Below are 5397 nucleotides of genomic sequence, written 5' to 3'. Positions count from 1 at the left end.
TGTGGTACGCCGAATCTGGCGACTACATGATTGAAAAAGAAAAGGGCAGTTGTTTCACCAGTGTTATCTAATGTAGGCATCGCCTCGGCCCATTTGGTAAAATAGTCAACGATGACTATAATATACCCATGCCCCCCGGTCAAAGTGGGGTTACATGTCATGAAATCGATTCCCCATTTGGCGAAAGGCCCAACAGCAACTATCGGCTGTAAAGGTGCGGGTGGTCTTCTGGTTTTGCTATCAAAAATTTGACAAGCATGGCAACTTCTGACTGTGGTTATGCAATCTTTGAACATGGTTGGCGAGAAGTATCATGCTCGTAAGATTTTCTGTGCTGTAGCATATCCAGATTGATGCCCCCCACACGCGCCTGAATGACACTCATTCAGGGCTTTTTCGGCCTCCTCATGAGTGAGGCACCTTCTCAGAACTGTATCGATACCACGACGGTAAAGCGTATCACCGACGATCATGTAGTCTTTTGCTTGGTATCATATACGTTTCTGTTCTGAGTGATAGGTGTCAGGCCTGAACTTTTGGGTTTGGAGATAAATTATTATCTCTCCATACCACTCACTGCTTGTAGATATCAGAAACAAATTCTCTTCCACGATTGATTCTTCAGATGTTTCATCATTGGACAACGATGGGAGGTCGCATAATAATTCTGCGAAAACTAGAGCTTTCTTTGATTTTGATTTTACAAATTCCAGATCAAACTCTTGAAGGATTGATATCCATTTTGAATATTTGCCCCCCAGCAACTGTCGCGAAAATATATATGTCATGGGGTTGCAATCAGACAAAATGGTAGTTTTCCGAAGGAGGACATAGTGTCGAAACCTTTGTATCGCTTGAACAGCTGCAAGCGCTAGTTTTTCAACATAAGAATATTTACTTTCTGTATCATTTAAGTTTCTACTTAAATAATATATAGGGTGTTCGATTCCATCGACTTCTTGAACTAAAACCATCGCAATGGTTGTATCCGCTGCAGCCAGATACAGGTTAAAATCTCTTTTATAGTCCGGGCATAAATTAATGATGCTTTTACTAGAGAATCTTTCAAAGCGTCAAAGGAATCTTGCGCCACCTAATCCCAGACAAAAGGTACATCTTTTTTTCAAAAGACGAGTATAACCTTTAGCAAGTTCTGCGTAATTTGGAATGAACCTCCTCAGAAAGTTTGCTTTCCCTTGGAGTTTCTGAATCTGAAGCAAATTTGAAGGTGGAGGCAAATTTATGATTGCCTGAACCTTACAGGGGTCGAGACGAATCCCGTCCTTGGAGACTACAAAGCCAAGTAAACGACCAGAGCTGACGCAAAATACACATTTGTGTGGATTGAGTCGTATCTTGTAGTGTCGGCAATGTAGAAATATCGCTCTTAAATGCTGCAGATGATCAGTCCGCTTTTGCGAATGAGCTAGAAGGTCGTCGAGGTATGGTTGAACGATGTTCTTGATGTCATGGAAGGCATAATTAATTTCCCTCTGAAACATCGCCCCAGCGTTCTTTAAACCAAATGGTAATTTTCGATATGCGAATGTGCCCCACGGACAAATGAATGCAGTCTTCGACTGGTCCTGTGGGCGGATATTTATTTGATTATACCCGGAAAATCCATCCATGAATGAAAAGATTTCACATCCGGCGCATTCATCAATGATCTGATCAATGAAGGGTGTAGGGTAGTTGTCTTTTGGACAAGCTTGATTTACATCCCTATAATCGACGCACAATCTAATCGTTCCTTGTTTTTTCATAACGGGGACAATATTCGATACCCAATCAGTTAGAGGAACCGGGTAGATGAAACCAGCATGGAGAAGTTTTTCAACTTCTGCCTTAATGGCAGCGGCTTTCTTGGGGTGCACCTGCCGAAGCCGTTGTCTTAATGGTTTGACATCAGGATACATCTTAATTTCATGTTCAACGATACTCGAGTCGATGCCTGGCATTTCATCATATGACCAAGCAAAGACATCTCTGAATTCGCGAAAAAGAGCGTTATATATTTCTAGTTCTGACGGAGAACAACATTTGCCAACATAAATATTCTCTACAACATCTGCTTTGGTTGAGATATTTATGGCTATAGTCTCTTCAATATTGGATAGGTTGCACTCGGAATCCACCGTATTTACAGTATTTGATAGAAATTCAAAGACTGAAGGGTGATAAAGGTCATCATGAGTATCTTCTTCATAATCCAGAAGAAAGGAACGATGGTGGCTATCACTCCATGGTGCCCCCTCAATCAACATTGATTGTAGAATTCCTTCGTCGGTTCCATGCACTCGCGACCAAGGATCTAAAGGGGTACCATATTCTCTAGACCTATCTACCCAAACGCTTGATGAGAGTTGATTTGGGTTCGTCTCCCATGCCAGAAACATTGATTGCTACAAAATTTCTGTTGGGCTTGGGGGCAAAACCATTGCATGATCCATGTCGATATCGCCTTCTGAGATCTTGGTGGAAGATATCATATTGCAGGCTCCTACCAACGCTACTTCTCCTATATAGATTGGAGGTGGAAGTGCGAAAGTTCCCATTAATGTGGGGTCTTTCAGTAGGCCTACTCCAATATCTTGAAGCGAATGGTTGCTACCATGGATCATAGGAATGCTTCCTGTAACTTGTGAACCATTAGGGAGGAAGTTTTGTTGGTCGACGATTGTAATCCCCCCTTGAAAGGGGAATGCAATCTTTCTAAAATAGGTCGACACAACAGCTGCCATGGCATAGATCCACGGTCTTCCTAGTAGGATGTTGTAATCAAGATTCCCATCGATGACTTCAACATCTATTTCTACTATTTTTCCCCCTAGTTCAACCTTCAAGTTATTTAGGATACCATATGGGGTATATGTCCTTCTGTCGAATGCTTTTAATGTTGTCGAAGATCGCAACAAGGTTGGTGATCCTAAGGTTTTCCAGCAACTCATCGACATAATACATGTAGATGCCCCCTCATCAATAATTGTTCGGTGAACAGTTTTGTTGAGGGCTTTCACTTGGATAAGGAAAGCTAGTTGAGTTGGTAACTGAGGATCGTATCCTTTATGGTCAAAGGATACAAGATTGGAATCCTTAGGATCAACCCCACCAATGGCTGATAACAAAGCCTGCCTTTGGGATGGGCAATTTTGTAGTACCTCAAGAGTCGACATAGCGGATGGCGATTGGGCCAAATCTTCCACTATGTTATAATGCTGCGTCGCTCTGGCGCGAGGATTAAATGTCGACTTGTGTACTACGCCCTTTGGCGGTTTTATTGTTAATTCAGGAATGATGGGTGGTACAACTTCTGTCGAAGTTGTTGTCGAACTGCTTGGTTGATCTTTTTCCTTGCCGTTCGACAGCTGCGGATTCCCGTAATCTTTGTTCCTTGTCGAAATCAAAGCATCATTTTGTTGCTTGGAAATCGAAAACATAAGCACTTGCGATGGGGAAGCATTTCCACTATCAACCAGATTTTGACCTGGATTTGGAAACGGATCAGTTAATATGGCTGGGGTTTGCGAACTCTTGGAGAACTTCTTCAGCTCAGCTTTGTATGGACACTCCCTCGTCCAGTGATTCTCATCACATATCTGACACCCTGTGGGAGGGGGTTTCCTATTTCCAGGAGGGTTTGAAGAAGTTTTTTCAGGGGATGACTCACCCTGTTTCTTCTTCTTCCCTTTGTTTTGCTTTTTCTTGCTCCCTTGTTGTTTGGTTTCCTTGCCTTTATCTGCCGATATAGCATTTACTTCCGAAGCAAGAATTTCTTCTTTTTCATTTTGATCTGAAATCTTACAGGCCTTCTTGGAGTTGGCCTTTGTCTATTTCGCGTTTGTCGTGCCAATCACGCCATCGCCGGCATGAGAGTCATTGTTTGATTTAGGAGGAGGAGGAATTGAAAATTCCGGTCTAGGGGCGTCAGGTATTTTGTCATAGAGCGTGCCAGACTGAGTATAGACTAAGTCTAGATACTACGCATGAGCGATAAATTTCTCTTCCGTTACGACTCCCCCCTTTGCCACAACTTCCGTTATAGCAGGAAGTAACGATTTGATAAACCATTCAGCTAATAACTGATCGGGAACGTATGTTTTTACCATCCTACGACGACGTCGCCACTCATGTATATGGTCAGATATGTGAGTGGCCGTTGTCTGTTTGAAGTTGGTTAAGATTTCCGTTCCCGTTTCATACCTTATCGGTAATTGAAAATGGGTTAAGAATGTCGTGGCTAAGGTGCTAAAATTGTCGAACGAAGCTCTAGGCAATTCAATATACCATTTAGCCGCTGGACCCGTTAACGTCCTCTGAAAAAGGCGAAGCCTTATCAAATCATCGTTTAAGGTGTTTGATGAACACCATAGATGAAATGTCATCACGTGATTCGATGGGTCCTCACCTGGATTTCCATTAAATTTAGGAATGTTCTGAAGGAAGTTTGTGAGGAATCGCTGCCACCAAGGGGCATAAGCAATTGGATCGTTTGTTAACCGGTGTAAATCGGGTAACTCTAAAGTTGCCACGAATGGTAACTGTTGATTCAGGTTAGGTGAAGCATAACCAGGATACGATGGGATCGCCTGAGCAGTTGGCCTTTGCATACCAACATAATGTAATTGATGTTGGTATGACTGATACGGTTGGTGGACATGACCACCATAAAGTGGTTGATTTTGACCGTTTTAAATGTACGGTTTTCCACTGTTCGCAAAGATCTGCTGCTCAGAACCTTGGTATACTTGTTGGAATTGTGGTTGTTGGTATTGCACTGACCATGGTTGCGAAGCCATGTTCTGTTGCGCTATACTAACCGTTGGACCAAGGTGTGGGGTAATTGTACCCGTTTTGACCTATGTCACCCCACCAGTAGGTGATTATGGTTGAGTCACAGGGTCAAGGGGCTGTTGCATTACAACCTGAGAAATCTGAGGTTGACATACAACAGGCAACGTTTGAACTTGTGACATTGTCACAATAACCGGTGTGGTCGGGATGCTCGACATAGGTACACATTGTTGCATAGAATACACAACCCTTGGTTGTTGAGGTAGCATAGGTACCCAACCACTTGATGTAACTCTAGTATAACATGAATACTGTTGTGAACCCCCGTATGGATATCCTCCCAGAGGGGGTAATGAAAGGGCATACTGCCCCCCATACGGTGGCAATCCGGAACTCAAGGGGATTGTTTGTCCTTGGGGACTGGATTGCCCAAATTGACCTCCAAATGGATCAATTTGGTGAGTTTCAACATAAGAGTTTCCGGATATTATTTAGGAGGAACAAACTGGAACGGACCACACTGTCGAAATAGTCCCTGGGTGGACTCCTTCTAGTGGTTGTGAGCTAGTCGGGACAGATGGTATGCCGGCAAACATTGTCAGA

This window comes from Pinus tabuliformis, chromosome 5_1, assembly GCF_031772625.1.
Source record: "Pinus tabuliformis cultivar Carrire ecotype Pingquan chromosome 5_1, CPIR1, whole genome shotgun sequence".
In the NCBI taxonomy this organism is placed as follows: domain Eukaryota; kingdom Viridiplantae; phylum Streptophyta; class Pinopsida; order Pinales; family Pinaceae; genus Pinus; species Pinus tabuliformis.
This window is presented reverse-complemented; position numbering follows the sequence as displayed.